The following is a 27109-nucleotide window of genomic DNA, read 5'->3' as shown; positions in this document are numbered from 1 at the left end:
TCATTTGATTAGATCGGTAGGGAACATATGGGTGGGTTCGGGTTACATGACTAGACTTATCCGGATGATAGGACGTTCACTCTCCCTCCTGGGTAGCCTGGTCCCGAAGTTCCTGGCAGGACTCGTACCTAGTCCATCTATCATTAACTTGCACATATAGGTTGTATGTACGTAAGATTGGCAAGACAGTTGGATGGGTGACTCTGCCCCATGTCCACAACCAGATGAGGAACAAGAAATAGGGTGGAAGCACACATCCAATGTCCGTAGAATCTTAATTATACATTATCCTCGCGTATACACGTAGTAGTGGTAGACTAACCGTATCCGTCCCAAGCTTCTGTGCTTGAACCTTGTATGCTGTATGCGCGACATTCCCGAAGGGTCTTCTGGAATTACTCGTGGTAAGGCTTCGGAGGGTATAATACTCCTCTGGTGAGTGTTTTTGAGGTTTTGCAGCGAGAGATGGCCCGGAGGTCCGTGCCAAATTTATGTTTATGAGAGACGAAGGTTCCGATATTTAGCGGGTTAAGTGAAGGGTCTTTTCGTAGCCGTTAAATCGGGAGGGTGAGGACTATACCGACCGAAATCTAATGATGACAATAGTATCTTTTTAGGTACGATATGTGTTAAGCTGTATTCGTAAGAAGTGCTCATTAGAGGGATAGAGTATCTTGTGTTTCTTTTCAGTGTGTTCCGTTTTGCTCGATGTTATTATTACCGCAGATGGTTCACACTACAGCAACTAGCACTGGCAGTGAGTGGGTTCTGATAGCTAGCAATGATACTTTATATCATGATCTCTGACAGGTCACTCTACGATCGAGCGGTATATGTATGTCGTATGTAATTTGATATTGGTGAAATCGTCGAGTGGGTGGCTCCACTCAAATCCCACTACTAGACATGGAACAGAGTCAGGATGGAATTATTTGATTTAAGTCTTTAGTATTTTGAGTATAATTAACCTCGATGTATGCACAAAGTCATCACATCTTACAGGTAATGATCCTAAGGTCATATATGAATGTTTTTTATTTGATTCGGACAAGAGAATATTTTAATTACTTTTAGAAAGGTGGCAATTTTAGCAATCATACCAAATTCATTACAAACATATGGTACTTAAGCATTTTTGTCATTAGAAACATTACAAAAATCCTAATAGGCTTCCATTGGTTCAGTTGTCACACTCCTCCTGCTTCTTCATCATACAGGACTTACACCAGTATTGGTGGTTGAAGCGATGTGCTGGATCGGGGTCCCGCAGAAGCAGACGATATGCCCTTTCTTGTTGCAGTTGATACAACATGGAATCCGGCAAGCTCCTGTGTGATGGTAGTTACACTTGTTACACTTTGGAAGTGTTCCTTTATATTGTCTATCTGATGCTTGAGCGGTAGATGTTGTGGCTGATGTCGAGGCATGTGTTGTGACTGCTGCCATAATTGTAGGGGTGGCCATGGGTTGTTGTCTTTTAGCGGATCTTTGAGATTGGTTGCGCTCCTTTTTGTTCCAAAACTTTCGCTTCTTGTTTGTAGGTTTGTGGCCTGAGGCATTTTCGTTGGTAGACGCCCGCTGGTGTTCTTGATTGTTATTGCAGTTAGTATTTCTGACACCATCTTCGCGCCTACTGGCGTGGTTCGCATTGATTTGTGCCATGACGGCTGCCACGGCTGCCGTGACTGCTGCTTGAAAAGTAGCAAAGTCTATCTGCAGGGTTGGCGCCTTGCTAGTTGGTTGGTTGCCTCTTGGTGAAGACATACCTCTATTTCAAAATGAAAAACGACTTCGTGGGTGGGGGATAATTATCTCAAGTGCATTCTTACGATTCATATTCACATATATAAATTTTTGCACATTGCTGTACTATTCTTAGTGTTTCTTCTAACGTTCCTGAGACAGAGTTATGGTAGTGACTAGAAGTAGGTTTCGTACAGGCGTTAAGCTTTACTCATCTTAGGATCATGTTTGTCCAAACACACTTAACTGGGGAGTTCTGATGCAGTCCGGTGAATTAGTGCTCATACGATCGCACCCTATAGGTCTACGAAGAAGGCATCTCTCAACCGAAATGTTTAAGGGAGAGACGGTAATGAGTCTTTAGAATGGCTATACATTGTGAGTTTTCTAACTAAGTTTATCTTAGTTCAATTTGTAGCGTATTTCGGTTGTTTATGGTGTTTTGAAAACAATTCATAACGAGAGTCTCTATATGATAAATTCATGTATTTTAGTAGTTCTGTATCCAAGTGAAACCTTGTAATTTGATCCATGCTAGGTCCTTATTATGACCAATTGATGTATGCTTAGTTATATAATTAAGACTAAATAGACCTTCGAGTCTGTTAGGTATGTCCTAAGCCCATCTTGTTAATATGATTCTAGTAATTATGGTTTCAGCGAAAATTTTGACCTCGATGCAGGTCTGCCTCACATCCATGCAAGGAAAAGTTTTGATAGCCACTAGATCTCTCGATTAGTATGACTACTTAAATTGCAGTGTCGTGCTTTCACCTATAATAGAGTAGCACCAACGCATACTCATGAACCTAATTTACAAGGTCTTGTGAGCAGTACGAACTCTACTCATGACGATTCGTCCCTTGCGATGCCTGAGGCAAAGTCGATGCACCTTCAGCTTTTCCAATTGACGCTTGGCTGCAATCATCCTCTCTTTGAATGTCGTGTGTCTACCCTGTTACTCTCTTACCTCTTCCCGAGCGGCGATAAGGTCCTAAAAAGAGAGTTGGTCTCTGAAATAGTAGTCTCTTTCCGAGTCTCGGGTACTTGAGACGGTAGGGTTTGTAATAGCGTGCAGTTTCCAAACTCGGGTTGTAGTCTCCCTGTTTTAATCCCCGATGTTCGTGATCTTCCGAGTCTTTTCCAGGAGGGCTCTGTCAGTCGGTCCCCCGTGGTTGAGGTCATAGCACCCTCGTCGGTCTCCACATGGTGATTGCTGTCATTGCTATCGACTCCAACCCTCGATCACGGTTTCCCAACGGGGCACAGGTCCGATGTAATCGAAATGGTTCGCGAGAACCCTGGCTATGCATGGAGGGTTGATTACCTCCGGTTCCGCTTCTGATTCTTCTCATAACCATCCACCATTTCCCTGGTTGGGAAAGTAGGGGTCGCCTGGTAAGTAGGATCTTGCGATGTTATACGTGCGAGAATAGGAGTGGAAGAGATAATTAATAGGCGTCTAACTCTATAATTAATTACTTATAGGGGGTGATCCTTATCAGTCATGTCTATAATCACATAGTGCATACCAGTTATACATAATCTAAGATAGAATACACCTTCGAATAAATGACTCTACTCTAAATCCACAACCAACAAGGAACAGGAAGTAGAGCAATAGTCATGGATTTTGAGTCTATAATATCTTCAATTATGTATAACCTTGGCGTATGCACTCAATCGTTAAAGACCTACTAATAGGGGTCTTTAGTTTTCACATAAGTTGGTTATAGTGTTACAAAATACTCCTATAGTATTTTAATGTTCGACTTATGCTTTTCAATGTTTGTTTGTAGGTAGAATTGGTAAGTTTTTAGACTTGTTTTAACGCCACAATCATTTACGGGCATATGCTAATCACCTCTGGGTTAGACATAGTTGATCATGCTATGTCCTTCCCAGACCTGACTATACATCCCCAAGCCTACTTGTGCCATTCAACAATCATTACTTTTTTTTTGTTCTAGAATGATGCTGACCTTAGTATGTATGCATGCATGTATACTTTTAATAAGAAACTATTTATTTCTAAAAGTATAGTTATTTGAAAAATGTTAAATCAGAGACCTTAGTCCCAATGCATTTATAGTTTGTATATCTTATGTGGTTCGATATACTTAGTTCACTATAAATAATGCTCTGATACCAATCTGTCACACCCCCAAACCAAGGATGGCGAAACGTCCGGGGGTGGAGGACTTCATGTATAGTATCACAACAACGAGTATAATGGTGCTCAAAGTAAATACAACCATCATAAATATAATTGAAAAAGTTACACCAAAGTATATGTTTACATGATTCAAATCAATTACATTATGATGACAAAATGAACTGTTTGACGATTTATTGCCCCATCCTCAAAATGCTGTTGGTTTTCCTGTTTCACTGATTTCTTGAGAATACAAGTAGTTTTGAAAAAGTGTCAACAATTAAGTTGGTGAGTTCATAAGAGTTTTGTTTGAGGAAGTAACCGTTTTCTTTGTAAAAGCGATAGAGTATGATTTCCAGAAATTCCAATATTTTCTTAGTTAAGTGTGGAATGAATGCTCCTATGTTATGCGATAATGAACTCTAGAAGAACCCATAGATTCCTTCTATGATCACTCAACGTATATAAGTTACATATAATTTGAATTAAATGAACCGTCGAAGTCTAACAATTCTAGACAAGATGTAGTGTCAATAGAAATATGTTCATAAGAAAATCCAAAATTTTCCTTATAAAAGTTATGTAGTCCTAAATCCCAGGACCGAACATGAACAAGTATTTTCCATACTTAAAGATATAAAAGTGATTTTAAATCGGCATAAAACCCTTTATGATTTGATAAAAATCCCATAAACTTTATATGTTTTGAGTTGTCTTTAATCCAAAGACCGAAAGTATACAAGTATTTTAACATACTTAAAGTAATTCATGTAAGTTTAAATCGACATAAACTCGTTTGATTTAGAAGTAAACCCCTTTTTAAGGTAAAAGTTTCCATGTAAACTTAAAAGATTGTTAACTACCTATGTGAGTCGCTATAACCATACTATGACGAGAATTAACCTGCACAACGTTTTTCAGACGTTAAGATACCATGACTCTTGTCACCCGTAGACTTGCCGGTCCCACTGTAGCTAGCAACAAGGTGTGGGGTGTCAAACCCAATATAGATCTATACATAATTATCACGCTCTCCCAACAAGAGACTCTGGTTATAACTTACAGGAATTTGGATCCCGTACTCAAACGTACGGGGAGAGAATTTCCTCACAACCTAAGTTAACTAGTTTTGTAACGACCAAAAATTTGAGCCAATTTAAAACGTTTTATTTCATTCAAAAACCATTAAGTTCATACATTTGTTTTTAAAATAGTTTAAACATCATAGTATTCCCCAGAACCATATCGCATAAATCATAAAGCATGAGGAGCGGTACGATCACACCTTCACCTTACCACGTTCTCCTGAAGTACCTGAAACAAAACACTGAACTGTAAGCTCGAAAGCTTAGTGAGTTACCCCCAAAATACCAACCACACACAAACATACTTATAACATATCGCAAATAGAACAGCCATGCACATCGGGTCTACAGTGTGATTGGTCCGCCCGTACCGGGCCTTCAATCCACCTGGTCCACTCTCTGAGTCTACAGTGTGACTGGTCCGCCCACACCGGGCCTTCAGTCGGCCTGGTCCACTCTCCGAGCCTCGTCACGTCTAGTCTGCCCTCTTGGGGCCTTCAGCCTATCCGGACCGCTCGATGGGCCTTCGGAATATCCGGTCTACCCTGGGTATGTTGGCCTACAACACAAAGCAGGACCCGCCTCAACCCAACCCCGTCAAACAACCATATGCACAACAAACAATTAATCGCATAATAATCCTTAACCAAACAAATACTCTAACAGATCACATAGCATATCAGTAACATAGCAACCATCATAAACTAGGATGTATCTAGCATATCAGTAACATATCAACCACCCTAAACCAGGATGTATCTAGCATATCAATAACATAGCAACCATCCTAAACCAGGATGAAATCTAGCAAATCAATAACATAGCAACCATCCTAAACCAGGATGTATCTAGCATATCAATAGCATTGCAACCATCCTAAACTAGGAAGTGTCTAACATATCAATAACGTTGCAACATCCTAACCAGGATTCCGACCTAACCAGTCACTAGCATAACATTACCCTATATACCGGGTACCGACCTTAACCAGGTCACTAACATATCACCATCCCAAATACCAGGATGCATACCTAGCAAAGAAATAACATAACAAACAATACCCAAATTTCCATCCGATAAAGGGTCGGCCTTGGTGTCGTAGACCCTGTCGATATAGTGAGGAGAACTCACCTGTAATTGCCCACTGGAAAGATAAGACCAAGATGCTCCGACCACCGACACGATCTTCACCACAGAACACTACCAAACAACCAATTACATAAATACCCAAAATTACCAAAATACCCTTGGAAATGAAACTGGTCAACTCTTGGTCAAAGTCAAAGTCCTCAGTCAAAGTCAACCTTCCTGGTTGATTCTACTCGCTGAGTCACCCCGGCGACTCGTCGAGTTCCTATACTCAGAAACTCCCATAATACGACTCAACTCGCCGAGTCGCTCCAAGACTCGTCGAGTTTAACAATCTCTAAGTCCCATCCTGTCCGACTCACTGAGTCGCCAACCGACTCACTTAATCCAAGGATTTAACCAAAAGAGGTTGAGGTCTGCGACCAGACTCGCCGAGTCCAAGAGCAGACTCACCGAGTCCAAGGCAATCTTCAACAGACTCACTGAGTTGTTCTTCCAACTCGTCGAGTCCATGCACATGTTCATACAACTCGTCGAGTACACCCATATGATTCGCTGAGTCTCTCCAGTTCTTGATCCATTCAAAAGCTTTTCGAGCCATGCAGAGGCTCCAATCCATAGATCCACCCTTCTACAATCTAACCCTCACATAAAGTTGCAAACTTTACGTGAAACCAAGGAAATATAGGCCCAAAACATACTAGGGCTTGGGTTTTAGACAAAGCGGCTTCACCAACAACTCAAAGATTGAAGCTTTATGACATTCTAGGCCATCATGAGTCTAGATCTGGAGTAGCAACCCTAGATCTAACTCCAAATCCGAGATAGATCTCAAAACAAGTTAAAGAACTCCCAAAAAAACCACCATGGATGAACCACAAAGGAAATAGCTTATGATAAGGGCTCCTTACCTCAGAGATGTGCCCAAATCTGATGTAGATCCCATATCTATACAAACCCCTTGATGCTAGCTTCCAATTTCTCAAGCTCCTTCTAACAATTTCCTCTTCCAAGTCCCAATCTCCTCAACAATGAAGCCTTACACGAAATTAGGGTTTTCTGGAACTCTCAGGGGGATTAGGAGGCTGGGGGAAGGACATAAATTCCTTTAAATAGGGTGCAACTCTCGAGATTATGGTTTTCTCTCTTCAGCACCAACTCGTCAAGTCCAAACTGCTGACTCGTTGAGTTGACCACTTAAACCCGCGATCAATCCCACTCCGACTCGACGAGTAGCATACCTACTCGTCGAGTAGCTTCCTTAATTTACACTTAGCATCCTCCAACTTCCTACTTCCAAACTTAAGATGTTACAATTCTCCCCCACTTACATTAGGCTTTGTCCTCGAAGCCTGCGGCAACACAAACTTCCTGATGGTACTCCCACAATGCATCCACTGATCTCAAACTGACCCAGATTCCTTCAAACACTGCTATCGAATCCCTAAAATCCATCTCTTCCCTTACAGGGTCCTGATAACTGCTTCAAGCCGGCCACCGAATTCCTTTATCTGATAACAACTCTCATCACTAAGTGCCACCAGAAGACACTTCCTTACTTCCGTCTTACGCATTCATTTGCCACCTGTGAAAACTGGATACCATTATAAACCACCGAGTCTTGACCCAGTATTATCCCGCTATCTCTCGCCCATCTGGCGCCACTTCTATTAACTTGCACCTATGGAAACTCATCCCGATTCCTCCGTGGATCACATCCCTTACCGCGCTGACATGATGGAACATTTCATAGCTTCCGAGCAACCCTCCTAAACATCCATCCATAACGTTCATACACATCGTACCTGGCCCACTCAGCCTCGGGCTGGAAGACCAGGCACGCCTACGATGGTCTAGCCATCCCTAGGACGAATTACCACTACACACATAACTCATGACCATAACTATAATTCGGGATCCAAGGATCTAACCGTGCATCACTTCCGATCTCCCCTGTCTCCGCGTCAGTGCTAACCGTTCCACAATCTCAACGGTCATCCAACCTGTATGTGCTCCCACACGTCTAGTGCAATCTCAGTGATTATCACCATTAACTGGAGCACTTTTGATCATCCATATACTCTACTGTCTTCCTTTTCAGAGGACTCACACTCCTTTCGGAGCTACATACCTTTCCTTTCCAGGAAGTCTACTTAACAACTTTTACCGCACCTATAAGTGCCACTGAGCTAAAGTCCACCCTACACTATCCATGTAGAGCAATTGCTATTCTCGAACTCCCATATACCCTGAATCCGATCACATAACCAATATGGCTCACGCACGGCCTCCAACCAACTCCATCATTATGATCAATACTTGGGGCCAGACCATATCGATTACTATTGCATGGCGAAATATCCACTCATCCTCTGCATATAGATCCACTTAACACATACAAAGTCTTTAGCATGATTGGACCACCTTACCAGGCCTACAACCTATCTGTACCACTCTCAGAACCTTCAGCATGTCTGGACCGCCCTCCAGGGTCTTCAGCCTGTCTGGACCGTTCCCTGAGCCTTCAGCCTGACTTGTACGCCTTCCAGCCTTCAGTCTATCCGGACCGCTCAAAACTGTCGTATGTCACCCTGAACCATCCTTCCCGGGAATCTCTCCCATGCAGTTTGTTCTAGCCCTCTTGGGGTTCCGAACTTCCAGTTCCGTTCCCGGAATTCTTTCCATGGCCTAAACCCAAGCCTCACATCGACCAACTACCCTTCCTAAAACCATGGTCTGTTCCCTACCCCACTTGACTATTACTTGCCCCAATCATGCCACACTTTCAGCTAACAACACCGCTGGATCCAACATTTTAATTAAAATACCCATTCGGATCCATTCTCGGTTCGCAACTAGAGTATTACCCGATCCAAGAAGATGAAACCTCAGAGACATTCCAAACGGATGAGGTCACCAAGATTCTTTGAACTCTGTCCGACCCCTAATAATAACTTCCGATCAACCAAGATACACCGGAGTCCTCATCCTACTCTAGCAGCATGCTCAAAACGTGGAACAGACCTATTGAGTTCTAAAGCGTAGCAGCCTACTCAATAACCGAACATAGATCTACAATCATAAACAGGGTCTTTAGCATGACTGGACCGCCCTACCAGGCCTTCAGTCAATCGTCCACCTTCTCGGGAATCCGAGGTCTGTTCCCTGGCCCACGTGTCTACCATACTCGCTAAATAGCCCGCACTCTCATGCTGAATGCACTGCTGAGCCCCGACATCTAACAAAACCCTCACTCTATCAATCCAAAACCCTTAGAGTTGAGCATACCCTCGACCGAAAACTCGAACTGAACTCGATTCTTGAATAGGACCCCAACATGGTTACCGAACATTTGCTATCAAGCATCCAGAAGACGTGTTCTTATGCTGGGGAGTTTTGCCGACCCCCAAACAACACAAACCTCAACTAACCAGACAATAGGGCCTCTGTTCTCCCTATCGGGTTGTGAAAACCTTCCCAATTTAGCATCTCAGGCTAACACTCCCTCACTTAGATTCAACTAAGCCTTCACAATACATGAAGATTGGAGGATTCTCAATCCTCCTCACTTCCCAACGATTTATCCGATGACAACGAACTCTTTCCCACTAGTGTTCCATTGATAGCTAGACCCGACTCATCACACACTTCTAAGAATCAGATGATCACTTCCTGAATCCTAGTGAAACCGACAGCCACTAATGCGTGAATGACTCCACACTCACTTCCTGAAGGCCACCATATAGATGCTCGAACTAATACCTCGGCAACGAGTTACTTCTCTTGGCGCTTTTAATCTGTCAACCACTAATGGTTGCTAACCACTGAATCCGGACAATGATGAATAACCCCTTTTGTGGGACTCCATCCGCAATCCTCCCACATCAAACCCCTTTTCCAAAGGTGTTCCAAACAAGCTTTCTGCTTTCGGGTTTTAGAAATCATTCTCTTTAGGGTTCACATCTTGACTCACTTACTAAATCAAACGCCCATAGTTTAACGGAAACAACTAAAACAACCTCTGCCCTAAATCGGGCTACAAACCACTCCCAAGACATAGTCTACAGTCCCAAAGTGCAATAGATCGCACAATCAATCCTTTCCATCCAATACAAGAGATTCAAGGAAAACCGGACCTCACAACACTTATGCCACGCCGACCGTCCTGAGCTCACCGGCGCTGAAATAATGTTGTCTATTCCTGTAACCAACTGACCCCGAGCTGGAATACACCCGATCCTGGGGTCACAAGCCTGCTCACTCCTTCGAGCTTGGAAACTGAGAGGCTACAATCCTTGCCCTACCAAACGACGGTCCAATTCATCAATCAACCGTTTCACTTCGAGCTGACAAACCCCAGCTAAACATAATCATCACTCTTTTACGGAGTTCCCACGACCCATAACCCAGCCTCGAGCAAACCCCCGAGCCTAAAATCTATAAACCCACAAGCTAGACTCTCCCGCTCAACCCGCAGGAATATAACAAGTACAGGTCATCTTCTTACTCCCAGATAATTGTGACCTTCTGCTCATCAAATTTTGTACCAATAACATGTCCCGGTCCTGGAAAGCTCGTCCAGCTCCTCTCCCCGCCGTCATTACAGCTGCCAAAGCTGCGGCGGCAATCGTCTCAGCAATGTCTGCATGACGCTCGACAAAATACCCAACCATGGCGGTCTTGAAAGACCCAATCATCTTCGGAATTTATCCCCAAACAATCTCGATCGTCTCCTCCCGGAGGATCTCCCTGACACGATCCCCTGACAATGCTGGCCTATCCTGGCTGCCAGCTCTCGATCCTAACCTAGATCCGGTCTCAAGACGTCTTGTGACCACCATTCTGGCAATACACCAAAAGGTCTCTAATAACCTATATAATGACAGGGAAACAACTCCAAAACCCAACCCTAGGGGTTGTGACTTCCTTTCTACGCGTATGGGTCCTATGCTTTCCGTAGTACGGGCCCATACTACCTTCCACACCTACCCATATTTGTCTCAAGTATCATCACAACGCCCTAACAATGTACATAAATGTAACGAGCGATCAAATCCTCACTCCTAGAGGAATGCTAAACATCTCATATCTGGCCTCCCGGCCTCTCACTACCCACCTAATCCATGAAATTTCCACTGACCCTGCAGCATTAGTGTATACTAGCCACACATAATATTGGACCCGATAGACTTTCGAATATCCAATTCTACCCTAACGTCGAATCAAACATTCTCAGGCTATAAGATCTTGATTATGCACAGTCGTGATGCATACACTAAAAAACTACAGTAAGGATGTCAATTTCATATGAGGAAAACCCTACGCTAATAGGCATCATGAATTCAAGCAATTCTATCATGCAATTCCTAGAGATCCCTAGCCTAGTACTAGCATGCTGTTCTAACATATCACATAATCAAATAACTTGTGTGGTATTTTGGGGTCTACTTACTGGCTTTGGCTGATCGTACCCTCTGCATCCTCCTTTACTTATTCCGAAAACCTTTTGAAAACCATTTTGTAAATCCCTCCTTGATTTGAGACTGGATTCACACGAATGTTCCTCCAATTCACTCAAACCAAGGCTCTGATACCAACTTGCAACAACCAAAAATTTGAGCCAATTTAAAATATTTTATTTCATTCAAAAACCATTAAGTTCACACATTTGTTTTCAAAATAGTTTAAACATCAGAGTATTCCCCAGAACCATATCACATAAATCATAAAGCATGAGGAGCGGTACGATCACGCCTTCACCTTATTACGTTCACTTGAAGTACCTGAAACAAAACACTCAACTGTAAGCTCGAAAGCTTAGTGAGTTACCCCCAAAATACCAACCACACACAAACATACTCATAACATATCGCAACTAGAACATCCATGCACATCGGGTCTACAGTGTGATTGGTCCGCCCGCACTGGCCCTTTAATCCACCTGGTCCACTCTCTGAGTCTACAGTATGACTGGTCTGCCCACACCGAGCCTTCAGTCGGCCTGGTCCACTCTCCGAGCCTCGGCACATCTAGTCTGCCCTTTTGGGGCCTTCAGCCTATCCGGACCGCTTGTTGGACCTTCGGAATATCCGGTCCGCGCTGGGTATGTTGGCCTACAGCACAAAGCAGGACCCGCCTCAACCCAACCCCGTCAAACAACCATATGCACATTAAACAATTAATCGCAGAAGAATCCTTAACCAGACAAACAGTCTAACAGATCACATAACATTTCAGTAACATAGCAACCATCCTAAACCAGGATGTATGTAGCATATCAGTAACATATCAACCACCCTAAACCAGGATGTATCTAGCATATCAATAACATAACAACCATCCTAAACCAAGATGAAATCTAGCATATCAATAACATAGCAACCATCCTAAACCAGGATGTATCTAGCATATCAATAGCATTGCAACCATCCTAAACTAGGAAGTGTCTAGCATATCAATAACGTTGCAACATCCTAACCAGGATTCCGACCTAACCAGTCACTAGCATAACATTACCCTATATACCGGATACCGACCTTAACCAGGTCACTAACATAACACCATCCCAAATACCAGGATGTATATCTAGCAAAGAAATAACATAACAAACAATACCCGGATTTCCATCCGATAAAGGGCCGGACTTGGTGCCGTAGACCCTGTCGATATAGTGAGGAGAACTCACCTGCAGTTGCCGACTGGAAAGATAAGACCAAGCTGCTGCGACCACCGAAACGATCTTCACCACAGAACACTACCAAACAACCAATTCCATAAATTCCCAAAATTACCAAAATACCCTTGGAAGTGAAACTGGTAAACTCTTGGTCAAAGTCAAAGTCCTCTGTCAAAGTCAACCTTCCTGGTTGATTCTACTCGCCGAGTCACCCCGACGACTCATCGAGTTCCTATACTCAGAAACTCCCATAATACGACTCAACTCGCCGAGTCTCCCCAAGACTCGTCGAGTCCAACGATCTCTAAGTCCCATCTGATGGGTTTGAGCCACAAGAACTTTCCTGTGTGCACATGCAAACCCTACTTGCTTGGATATAGGTTTCTCTAATTGAACATGCATTGTATCCAAGACTTTCAATACTAGATCTAATGTAAACAATTGATTCTAATCATATGAATTAGGATCTAGAACGATACCTTGGATTACTTGCTTGATACTTCTTCTTCTTGGAGCTTAGAGTCACAACTGTCACTCCTCTAATGGCTTACAAACACCAACTAGCAAGAAGATGATTTGAGAGAGAGAGAGGAGAAAAATCGGCTCTAGGGTTTCTTCAAAGATAGAGTGGCCGATTTCCCCAACCCTAAGGGCCTATTTATGCTATGAGCTCCTAGGGTTTCCCCTTAAACCCTAATTAGATAACTTAGCCTCAAAGCAATCCAAAGATACTTCTAGATAAGACCTTGGACGATTTTTAAGATATCCATATCCTTAAAATCGTCCTTTCCCATATCCATAAAGATTCATAGCCCTAAACACAACTATCACACATTTGACAGTTTATGCCCCTTTATTCAATTAATCTCTTTAAGTCACCAAATTAATTCCTAATTAATTTATGACTTATATCAATTAAATAATATTATTATTCCTATAACATATTATTCTTATAATACATTAATAATAATATCTCCTCTCTCTATATATAAATCACCTTGTCAAGTTGCTATGGTGAAGGCAACCCAAAAGGACCATGCACAACCAGGTCAAGTACTTACTAAATATAGTTACAGCCTTAGACACTAATCCAACAGTCTCCCACTTGGATAAGTCTAGTAACTATATATGCAAACACAATCCGATTAGCAATCGTAGCTCTCAAAGATGTTGTTAAACTCTGATCTTATCAGTATCCTGTCCTTTAGATAAGGGATCGTACAGTCCTCTGTTTAGATAGTATGCGGACAATCTTATGGAACTTATTGTCCAACAATTGGTTTCTCGATCTCCGATTCATTTGACATAGAACTTAATTGAACACATTAATTCAGTCCTGACCGGACCCGACACATAAGTCAAATCAAATCATCGAGGGGCCCTGATATCGCTTTTACCCACTTAGGATAAAAGTAACAGATAAACTTCGACTTATATGCATTTACTATTTACTAATCAATTATACACAACAATGTGTTTTATGACATCAATTTACTGATGCGGTTTCGCATTATCAATGCACAACCAATTAATAAACTAATAAACAACAAATCATATATCTTGGTTTTAAGACCATACGATATTATCGTCTTGCAATCACTTGTGTCTCATTCCAAAAAATGATTCTAGCAAGCACGGGTTTATTCCAATGCTCAAAACTTGTTTATAAGCACTCATGAACGATGCAGCAAACTTTTGCTATGTCTAATACCTTTTAGACAATCTACATACCAATTCATGACAATCTTCATTCATACCTACTTCCAACATATGAACAATTGTGGACCATTCAAATAATTCGATTAATCTTAATAACTCAATTATTCAGGAAGTCAAAACATGCAAAATGAAACAATAGTTAAACAATTAACATAAGACAATACCTTTACTTATAAATAATACTCCTTTATTTAATCATCAAATGTCAATTACATTTATCTATTACATGTTTCCAAAACTATCTAATCTAAACTAATATCGTCTTTCAGCCCAATGCTCCTAGCATGCTGCATATGCGTAACCCTGCTCAGTCCCTTTGTAAGTGGATCTGCTAGGTTATCCTCCGACGATACCCTCTTTACTATGAGGTGTCCTTCTTCTACTCGATGTCTAATAAAGTGATATTTTCTGTCGATATGTCGAGATCTACCATGATCCCTCGGTTCCTTGGTCAAGGCAATCGCTCCTTCATTATCACAGAAAATTTCCATAGGCTCCTTTATGGCGGGTACAACTCCAAGATCACCAATGAAGTTCTTCAACCACATCGCCTCCTTTGACGCTTCGCCCGCTGCAATGTACTCTGATTCGCATGTTGAATTAGCTACGGTTTTTTGTTTGGAACTTTTCCAAGTCACTGCTCCTCCATTAAGGGTAAAGACCCAGCCCGACTGCGAACGGCAGTTGTCCCTGTCGATCTGGAAGCTGGCGTCACTATACCCTGCAACTTTAAGTCATCACTCCCTCCGAGGAATAAGAACCATTCCTTGGTCCTTCGAAGGTACTTAAGTATATTCTTGACCGCAATCCAATGAGCTTTTCCCAGGTTCCCTTGATATCTACTTACCATGCTCAAACAAAAGGCCACATCAGGGCGAGTACAAGTCATAGCGTACATGATCGAGCCAACTGCGGAAGCATAAGGTACTCAGCTCATCTCAGCTATCTCGACTTCAGTACTCGGACTTTGAGTCTTACTCAACTTGGCATTACTTTGTATCGGTAGTTCTCCCTTATTCGAGTTTTCCATACTAAAACATTTTAGTAATTTATCTAAGTAAGTATTCTGACTAAGTCCTATTAGTCTCTTACTTCGTTCTCTCACTATCCTTATTCCCAAAATATAGGAAGCCTCTCTGAGGTCCTTCATAGCGAAGCATTTCCCGAGCCAGGATTTAACCTCCTGCAAAGTCGGGACGTCGTTTCCTATGAGCAGTATGTCATCAATATACAAAACGAGGAAGCTAACTATACTCCCACTGGCCTTGACATATACATATGATTCATCTTCACATCGTACAAATCCAAACTCTTTGACTTTCTTATCGAAGCAAAGATTCCATCTGCGAGACGCTTGCTTAAGTCCATAAATGGACTTCTCAAGCTTCCACACTCTATTGGGATGCTTCGGATCGACGAAACCCTCTGACTGAGCCATGTAAACATCCTCAGCCAACTTCTCATTAAGGAAAGCGGTCTTGACATCCATCTGCTATATCTCATAATCATGAAATGCAGCAATGGCTAGCATCACCCTAATAGATTTTATCTTAGCAACTGGTGAGAAGTTCTCATCATAGTCAACTCCGGGAGTTTAAGTAAAGCCCTTCGCCACTAGTCATGCCTTATACGTGTGCACATTCCTATCCACGTGAGTCTTCTTCTTGAAGATCCATTTGCACCCAATCGTCTTACGTTCGGGCGCATTCTCAACCAAATTCCAAACTTTGTTGTCATACATGGACTGAATCTCGCTGTCCATCGCCTTTTTCCATTTTACAGACTCTGGGCCTGCCATGGCTTCCTTATAGCTGTTATGTTCATCTAGATTTATTAGTGTACCATCACTAATATACGTATCCCCTTCGGTAGTAAAATGAAAACCATAAAACTAGGGTTGAACTCTAACTCTTTCGGAACGTCTAAGAAGTAAGGACTCGTCAATCGGTTCAACCGGAGTTTCCTCCTCGGGTTGAGCGCCAGCGTTAGAGGTTCCTTCATCACTCGACTCTCGAATCTCTTCAAGATTGATTTGCCTCCCACTGTCTCCTTGGCTTATGAATTCTCGCTCTTGGAAAACCCCTCTCCTCGCAACGAAGACAATTTTGTCACTCGGTCTATAGAAGATATATCCAAAGGATTTTTGCGGGTAGCCAATGAAAATACATCGCTTACTACGAGGTTCGAGCTTGTCATGAGTCTCTCGTCTTACGAAAACCTCACACCCCCAAACCTTGATATGTGCCAACGAGGGAGCTTTCTCTGTCCACATCTCGTGAGGTGTTTTGGCAACCTTCTTTATAGGGACTCGGTTAAGGATATGGGCGGCAGTCTCTAAGGCATACCCCCAGAATGAGATAGGCAGTGAAGCACGAATCATCATAGAACGAACCATGTCTAATAGGGTTCAATTACGCCTTTCTGCCACACCATTCACCTGCGGTGTCCTATGTGGCGTCAATTGCGAAACTATTCCGCATTCCTTGAGATAGTCGTGGAATTCAAGACTTAGGTACTCTCCTCCTCGATCGGATCGAAGCATCTTGATTTTCCTGCCCAATTGATTCTCCACTTCATGTTTGAATTCTTTGAACTTTTCAAATGTTTCTGACTTGTGCTTGATTAAGTAGATATACCCATATCTACTATAATCATCGGTGAAAGTCACGTGGAAGTGGTTCCCATCCTTTGTGGTAGATCTAAAGGGCCCACACACGTCGGTGTGTATGAGATCCAATAAACCCTCACCCCTCTCACAAGTGCTAGTGAAGGGTGACTTGGTCATCTTTCCAAGTAAACAAGATTCGCACGTGTCATATTCCCTAAGATCGAATGACTCCAACACTCCATCCTTTTGGAGTTGGGCTATGCGCTTCTTGTTAAGATGTCCAAGACGACAATGCCACAAGGATGCCCTATCCATACTATTGGAAGAATCCACTGCTGGGTTTGAGCCATAAGAACTTTCCTATGTGCACATGCAAACCCTACTTGCTTGGATCTAGGTTTCTCTAACTGAACATGCATTGTATCCAAGACTTTCAATACTAGATCTAATGTAAACAATTTATTCTAATCATATGAATTATGATCTAGAACAATATCTTGGATTACTTGCTTGATACTTCTTCTTCTTGGAGCTTAGAGTCACAATTGTCACTCCTCTAATGGCTTACAAACACCAACTAGCAAGAAGATGATTTGAGAGAGAGAGAGAATCGGCTCTAGGGTTTCTTCAAAGATAGAGTGGCCGATTTCTCCAACCCTAAGGGCCTATTTATACTATGAGCTCATAGGGTTTCCCCTTAAACGCTAATTGGATAACTTAGCCTCAAAGCAATCCAAAGATCCTTCTAGATAAGGCCTTGGACGTTTTTTCAGATATCCATATCCTTAAAATCGTCCCTTCCCATATCCATAAAGATTCATAGCCCTAAACACAACTATCACACATTTGACAGTTTATGCCCCTTTATTCAATTAATCTCTTTAAGTCACCAAATTAATTCCTAATTAATTTATGACTTATATCAATTAAATAATATTATTATCCCTATAACATATTATTCTTATAATACATTAATAATAATATCTCCTCTCTCTATATAAATCACCTTGTCAAGTTGCTATGGTGAAGGCAACCCAAAATGACCATGCACAACCGGGTCAAGTACTTACTAAATATAGTTACAACCTTAGGAACTAATCCAACACCATCGTGTCCGGCTCACCGATTCGCCGACCAACTCACTTAATCCAAGGCTTTAACCAAAAGAGGTTGAGGTCTGCGACCAAACTCGCCGAGTCCAAGAACAGACTCGCCGAGTCCAAGGCAATCTTCAACGGACTCGCCGACTTGTTCTTCCAACTCGTCGAGTCCATGCACATGTTCATGCAACTCGTTGAGTACACCCATATGACTCGCCGAGTTTCTCTAGTTCTCAATCCATTCAGAAGCTTTTCGAGCCATGCAGGGGCTCCAATCCATAGATCCACCCTTCTACAATCTAACCCTCACATAAAGTTGCAAACTTTACGTTAAACCAAGGAAATATAGGCCCAAAACATACTAGGGATTGGGTTTTAGATGAAGGGGCTTCACCAACAACTCAAAGACTGAAGCTTTATGACATTCTAGGCCATCATGAGTCTAGATCTAGAGTAGCAACCCCAGATCTAACTCTAAATCCGAGATAGATCTCAAAACAAGTTAAAGAACTCCCAAAACAACCACCAAGGATGAACCACAAAGGAAATAGCTTATGATAAGGGCCCCTTACCTCAGAGATGTGCCCAAATCCGATGTACATCCCAGATCTATACAAACCCCTTTATGCTAGCTTCCAATTTCTCAAGCTCCTTCCAACAATTTCCTCTTCCAAGTCCCAATCTCCTCAACAATGAAGCCTCACACGAAATTAGGGTTTTCTGGAACTCTCAGGGGGATTAGGAGGCTAGGGGAAGGACATAAAGTCCTTTAAATAGGGTGCAACTCTCGAGATTAGGGTTTTCTCTCTTCAGCACCAACTCGGCGAGTTGACCACTTAAACCCGCGATCAATCCCGCTCCGACTCGACGAGTAGCATACCTACTCGTCGAGTAGCTTCCTTAATTTACACTTAGCACCCTCCAAGTTCTTGCTTCTGAACTTGGGATGTTACAAGTTTACACATAGTCTGATATTAAAACATCTTCCGTGGAGGAAGTAAAATCACCTTTTCTAAATAAATTAGTGATACGAAATCCTTAAACTATTACTATTATAATTTATCACGTAGGATATGAAAACCCATTTGTTTTGAGATTAAAACCTTTTTTCATGTAGTAAAATCCATAAACTATGTTTATTGAAGTTTATTGTATGTGTTCGAAATGAATGAGTAAACCTTATCATGAATGACTAAATTTCAGTTTATGATGTTAAAATAACAAGATAATACCTTCAATATTTAGAACTTATTGTTATACACTTTGCTCAACATAATACAAGGTGTTATGAAAGTTATAAGTTGTTAACTAGTTTTTAGCCTTTCAGCACTGTTTTAGAAAAATCATAGAAAAATCATACGAAGTCGAAAACTAAATCCGTAAATTCTAAGAGTTTATAAAATGTGTCTAGTTTATTCATGATTTTTATTATGATTTGTGGAAGTCTTTAACTTGTGATAAAATATTCATATTCACAGACTGGTCCGAATTCGTTTATGAAATGATAGGCTGTTTTGTAAAAATCACCATAAATCGTAGAAAAATCGTATCGAGATGTGCAAGTAGGAATTTTAAAGGTATGAACCTGAACTATTTGCACCTAATACAGTTCTGAAAACTATAATGTTTAAGTTGGCCAAAACGGTCCGTGAATGGAGTTAAACTTTTCTAATGAAGGCTGTTAAATGAGTTTAGTTATGTTCTTAGTGTTTTAACTTGTATTCACCCCCTTAAAACTTAAGAAAAACATGAATAGATAGGGGTATGAACTCATCTTGTGTGATTTCAGTGGATGAATGTTGAAGGAAAGAAGGGTTCAACTCAAGAACACTTGGAGGATAGCTTGATGATTCGAGAATCTAACACAAATATGATGGAGTTTGTGTAAGGAATCTATGATTTGAGTAAAAGGAAGTGTAATAATCATAAGGAGGATAAATTCTACTTACTAAGAGTGGAAGAAAGCTTGATGATCAACCTTGGATGTCTCAAAATTGGGGGAGAATTGTGAGAGAATTTGGAGTGTGATCCTTGGAAGAAAATTAAGAGAATGAGGGAAGTGTGAGGAGAAAGAGTGGGTTGTCCAGCTCTTTGGACGTATGGCTGAGAAATGAGTGGGAAAAGTACTCTTGAATGACCAAGTATGGTGGGGAGGGGTGTGGGTTAGTCATGGAGTGGGTATGGGGGTGGTTGCTTGTGTCTAACACCATGGCAAAGTCAACACTCCACCACAAGATCTTACTTAATGTATTTTATTCTTAAATAAGGATTTCCCTAAAAATATGTTGAATTTATGGGGTCTTATATGTCAAAATATAAGTGTGGGTGAAAATCCCTCATTAAAATAATTAAAAACGGGCTTAAAACGGAGTCGTGGTCGAAAACCGGGTGAAAAAGTGGAAAATCCGAAGTCAGGAGGGTGATTCCGGTCTTAACAACGTTAGGTCCAAAGTGGGGTTTGGTCGCTGAAGCGGATCCGAAGGGGAAGGGACTGTGGTCCGAGGAGCTACCGCAGGCGGCTCGTCAGGAGGGTCCGAAGCGAGGGTCGAGTGCGGTGCTCAACTACAGGTGCGGATCAGCGTTGCGGTCTTCAGCAGGCTTGGTTCTCAACAGATCCGGTCCTGGTCCAATAGTTGCGGTTCCTTAAGGAGGCTTCGGTCTTGATCCTTAGGTCCTCGGCTCAAGAAGAGTTTGGTCCTTATAGAGGGACTTCGGCCCAAAAAGGCTAATTTCCAATGAATCTTCCCGTTTCGAATGTTTTTTCACCAAGTCAAGTGTCGGGATGTCCCAAATGATTAAAATAAATCAAGGGTGGTTTTGAGAGAGATTTGGGAGAGATTTTACTTACTTGGAGAGATTTGGGAGACATTTCACATTCTTGGAGAGATTTCTCATACAAAGAGAGATTTGGGAGAGATTTCACATTCTTGGAGAGATTTCTCATACGGAGAGAGATTTAGGAGAGATTGTTTGATATAGTGTCTAAGTCCATAACTATATTTGGTATGTACTTGACCCGACCCGGCATGGTCCATTTGGGTTGCACTTCACCCGAACAATTTATGGATAATCTTTTGAGAATAGTACAAGTTATGATTTATTAATATATTATAAGTTCTAATATATTAATATAAGATCATATTATTTAATTAGTATTGATCTATAATTAATCTAGGATTAATTTAGAGATCAAAGATATTACTAATTAAATATGGGCTTCTATATTTGTATAGTGTGGGCTAATGCTTATTTGGAATGGGCTAGGCTTGCATGGAAAGTCCATGCATACTCCATGGAGCTTTAACCCATGGATCTCACGGAAATGAAGAGACATAGGTATTAGGGTTTACATGAATGTAACCCTAATCCACCACACTATATAAAGGAGGCTTTGGTTCTTGAAATAGACTAGTTGACACTAGTTGAGTTGAGTAAAGCAAGAGGGCCGACTTCAAGATAGTAGTGACTATTCTCTCAAAGTTCCAAGTTTGTGGTGATTTGTGATTTCCATTTGAGGCATCCACACTATTGGTGCTAGGCTCTAAAACTCCAAGGAATCAACTACAATTACAATGTAAGTATTTCTACTAGCTTTATTTGATTCAAGTTCCCCATGCCATGCAAGTTAGGATATGAACCTTGGAAAAATAATTATTTGTATGTATCTTAGACAAATATAGATCCAAGGTTTATTAGGGTTGCATGTACACTTAGGAAGTGTTAGAATGCTCAAAACCCATCAGTGGTATCAGAGCCTAGGCTTGTTTGTTTGATACTTGATGCAAAATATTGGAAAAAGTCGAAAAACTTGTTGTCTGTTTGATGAACTCGCCGAGTCCATGGGGGGAATCGCCGAGTTCATGTGTATCTTCAACCTACTCACCAAGTAGGTTCATGCACTCGGCGAGTAGGAGCCACAGAGTGCAGATTTTCAACTTTAGTTGCTGGAAATGGACTAGAAACATTACGCTAAACTGTTTTGGTACTTGAAAACTTGTTTTAGATGGTGTAATGTCTTTGCTAATCCATTTACAACAACTTGTTATCAAAATTACAAAGTTTTATGTGTAATTTTTGATTCATGAAAGTGTTCATATTCATGTTCTTGATCTTATGATATTTAAATGATCATAGGAATTATTTGTAACCTATGTGGTAGATTAATTCATGATCATTATGTGTTTTAATGGAGTCCATAACTTGTCCTCAAGTTATGGAAAACCAAAAGTCACTTGAATTAAAACCATTAAAAGAACACAAGAGTTAGAAAAATGAAGAGTCTTCATTTTTATTACTCTATTAAACTCATAAGTTACAAGAAATGAAAAGTTTTGAAAGTTTACAAAACTTGCCCGCAAGTTTTGGAACAAGTAAAGTCATGTTAAAAACTTTAGTTCCAACCCTTAGAATTTTAAAAGTTAAAATTCAACCCTTATACTTATAATATTATAAGTTAAAAATTATATATATATATATATATATATATATATATATATATATATGTATGTATAAGATTAAAGTCGTCTTACCGCTAGTACGCCTCATTCACGAAGGCAGTCTATAAGGTGGGTATAAGGTTGTTGCCTATAAAATGGCAACTTAATGGGCGTCCACTCTTACCCACCGCTTTCTTGACTGGTGGAGGGTCGTTAGCCGAACAGGTAAGACAAGGACTTATAAATTCTCATTAAAAGTATGATGAATATTATAAAGTAACTAAATGTTTTATTAAATTCCCAATCTTAGTTACTTTAGGAAAAATGTGAATAAGGTGCTAATCCATGAAATTACACTTTACACTTTGTCTAAGTCGTTAGTGGAACGTATGTGGTTAACCGGCACACTAACTTGGACTTAACAAGGTAGGTAAAGGGTGACTTAATATTTATCATAGTATCGATGGAGCGTGTGTGGTTAACCGGCACATCGATTGAAGGGTAATTTATTAAGGGTACCAAGTAATTTGCATGGTTACTTCACACCTCGTTTTGTGATCCTCGGAATCCCAGTCACAAAACTTGGAGGGCACACTCGAGAATGAAACATGCCTTTGAAAAGTTCATTGAATCTCAAAAGAATCTAGGAGTTTCTAAAACCAAATTAAATATTTTAATATTTCGTCTTTGGTGGCAATTGGTGAATCGTCATTCACCTACCTTTCAAATATGTTATTACTTAGATTACGGCATACCTCTTCTAAGTATAATATATTGTGATTGGGTCCTAGTCTTAATACTACATTTGGGTGTTTTATTAAGGACTATATCTATATCTAAACTAATCCTTTCTTTCTTCTCTTACAAGATGTCTGCAAACAACGCTGCTTCTGGCTCTAATCCTAGTGGCTCTTTTTCTCTTATGAACTTGTGTGGGAAAGTCACTTTTGATGGATCCAACTTTAATGAATGGATCAAATACATCAGAATGATTACTCGCTACGAGGACAAGGAATATGTCCTCGATAAGGAGCTTAAGGAGATTGATGAGATAGTTGCTACTCCTCAAGAGATTGTTGAGTTTAGGGCACATGAAAGGGATGCCACCAAAGTGGCATGCATCATGATGGCCACTATGACCGTGGATCTCCAAAAATCCTATGAAGCTTTCTACCCCTATGAGATGCACCAAGACTTGATGGAAAGATACCATCAAAGTGCTCGTCAAGAGAGGTATGAAATCATCTCCTCCATGATAATAACTCTCATGAAGGATGGTGAACCCATCATGGGCCACATGTAGAAAATGCAAAGATTTGTGGACCGTTTGCTGAAGCTAAATGTGAACTTCCCCGAGGAGCTAGCAATAGATATTATTTTGCATTCCTTACCTTCATGTTATGATCAATTCCGCATGACATACCACATGAACAAGGAAGAGGTCACTCTTAGCAAACTTCAAGGACTCTTAAAGACCGCGGAAAGTGGTCTTAAGGGTAAGGCGGTTGTTACTACTCCTACTCCTACCAACTCTGCCCCTGTCTTGGCAATCGGGAAAGGACGAGGGAAGAAGAGAAAGAGTTCTTTGAAGGGTACCAAGGTTAGGACCCTTGATGGCTCTTCTTCAAGTGGAACCAAGAAAGGTTTTATCACTCCTTCTTCTGACCCAAAAGAGGCTGAATGCTTCTACTTCCATGAAAAGGCACATTGGAAGCGGAACTGCCCAAAGTACCAGCAAGATGTGAAGGATGGGAAAGTTAAACCCAACCATGCAGGTATTTACACTATCTTATCTAATAACTCACCCCATTCTAATTCTTGGGTCCTTGATACCGGTTGTCGTATTCATATCTGTTCTGATTTACAGGGACTAAGAAGAAGTGAGGATATGGAGCAAGGAAGAATAAACTTGATCATGGGAAACAGGAAAGCTTCACCTATCACCAAGATTGGAGTTTATACTTTATCGCTAAGTAGTGGGTTTAGTTTATATTTGAATAAGTGTTGTTATTCGCCAGAAATGGAAAGAAATATTATTTCCTTTCATGCATTGTATAAACAAGGTTTCACCTTTTCATTTGATAATGAAGTTGGTTCGATTAATGCTTTCTTTAATAATGTTCTTTATTTTAAAGCATTACCGTGTGACGGCGTGTATGAAACAGTATCTGTGGTTGATTACTTAGGAAATAATGTATTGTGTATTGATTCTGTTAATAATAATAACTTGGATAAAGCATCATTATGGCATTGTTGTCTTGGACATATAAGCAAGAAACGCATAGGCCAACTCCAAAAGGATGGAGTCTTGTTGTCTTTTGACCTAAAGTTGGATGATAGTTGCGAATCATGCTTACTTAGAAAAATGAAAAAGTCACCCTTCACAGGCTCTTGTGAGAGGGGTGAAGGTTTGTTGGACCTTGTACACACGGATGTGTGTGGACCATTCAAACATGCCACAAGGGATGCTAATCGTTATTATTTGACTTTTATTGATGATTACAGTAGATATGGATATGTCTACTTAATCAAACATAAGTCAGAGACTTTGGAAAGGTTTAAGGAATTTAAACAAGAAGTCGAGAATCAATTAGGCAGGAACATTAAGATGCTTCGATCTGATCGAGGTGGTGAGTATCTTAGTTCAAAGTTCCTCGACTATCTTAGGGAATGTGGGATTGTCTCACAATTGACACCTCCCAGGACACCGCAGTTGAATGGTGTGGCTGAGAGGCGTAATCGAACCTTGTTGGATATGGTTCATTCCATGATGAGTCGAGCTTCGCTACCAATTTCATTCTAGGGGTATGCCTTAGAGACTACCGCCCATATTGTTAATCTAGTCCCTACAAAGAAAGTTGTCAAAACTCCTCACGAGATGTGGACTGGTAAAGTACCTAAACTAGACCACATCAAGATTTGGGGTTGCGAGGCTTTTGTGAGGCGCGAGACTCATGATCAGCTAGAACCCCGAAGCGAGAGGTGTATTTTCATCGGCTACCCACAAAGATCCTTTGGTTACCTCTTCTACAGACCTAGTGATAATGTGGTCTTTGTAGCAAGAAGAGGAGTCTTTCGAGAGAGAGAATTTATAATCCAAGGAGACAGTGGGAGGCAAATTGACCTTGAAGAACTTCAGGAGTCAAGCGGTGAAGGACTTCAAACCCTAGCCCTCAACATGAGGAGGAAACTCCTGTTGAGCCAATTGACGAGTCTGTGCCTCTAAGGCGTTCCACGAGAGTTAGGAATGCACCTGAGCATTACTATGGTTTCCATATTACTGCGGAAGGTGAGACACTTATTAGTGATGAGACACTAGTAGGTCTGGATGAACCTAACAGCTACACGGAAGCCATGGTGGGCCCTGAGTCTGCTAAATGGTTGAGAATGTACCAGGTCGTAAGACTGTAGGGTGCAAATGGATCTTCAAGAAGAAGACCGACATGGATGGTAATGTACACACTTATAAGGCTCGGCTGGTTGCAAAGGGCTTCTCTCAAATTCCTGGAGTGGATTATGATGAGACCTTTTCTCTAGTTGCCAATATTAAGTCTATTAGGGTTATGTTAGCCATAGCTGCATTTCATGACTATGAAATTTGGCAAATGGATGTCAAAACCGCTTTCCTTAATGGAAAGTTGACTGAAGATGTTTACATGAGTCAGCCAGAAGGTTTTGTCAGCAACGAGTACCCTAATATAGTGTGTAAGCTTGAGAAATCCATTTATGGATTAAAGCAAGCACCTCGCAGATGGAATCTTTGCTTCGATGAAAAGGTCAAGGAATTTGGATTTTCTAGGAGTGAAGATGAATCTTGTGTGTATGTCAAGGCTAGTGGGAGTATAGTTAGCTTTTTGGTGTTGTATGTGGATGACATACTACTCATAGGAAATGACATCCCAACTCTGCAGGAAGTTAAGTCCTGGCTTGGGAAGTGTTTCGCTATGAAGGACCTTGGTGAAGCTGCCTATATCCTAGGGATAAGGATTTTGAGAAACAGGAGTACAAGACTAATTGGACTTAGTCAAAGCACCTATGTGGAAAAAGTGTTGAAAAGATTCAACATGCATAACTCCAAGAAAGGTGAGTTACCCATTCAGAGTAATGCCAGATTGAGTAAGACACAAAGCCCTAGTACTGAGGCTGAGATAGCAGAAATGAGTCGACTACCTTATGCTTCAGCTGTAGGATCGATCATGTATGCTATGACGTGTACTCGTCCTGATGTAGCCTTTGCTTTGAGCATGGTTAGCAGGTATCAGGGGAACCCTGGGAAGGCACACTGGACTGCGGTAAAGAATATCCTCAAGTACCTGCGAAGGACTAAGGACTTGGTCCTTACCCTTGGTGGGAGTGATGACTTGAGATTTGTATGGTATAATGATGCTAGCTTCCAGACTAATAGGGATAATTTCCCCTCTCAGTCGGGTTGGGTCTTTACCTTAAACGGAGGAGCAATCACTTGGAAGAGTTCCAAGCAGGAGACAGTGGCTGATTC

Source organism: Lactuca sativa, chromosome 5 (assembly GCF_002870075.4).
Source record: "Lactuca sativa cultivar Salinas chromosome 5, Lsat_Salinas_v11, whole genome shotgun sequence".
NCBI lineage: Eukaryota > Viridiplantae > Streptophyta > Magnoliopsida > Asterales > Asteraceae > Lactuca > Lactuca sativa.
This window is presented reverse-complemented; position numbering follows the sequence as displayed.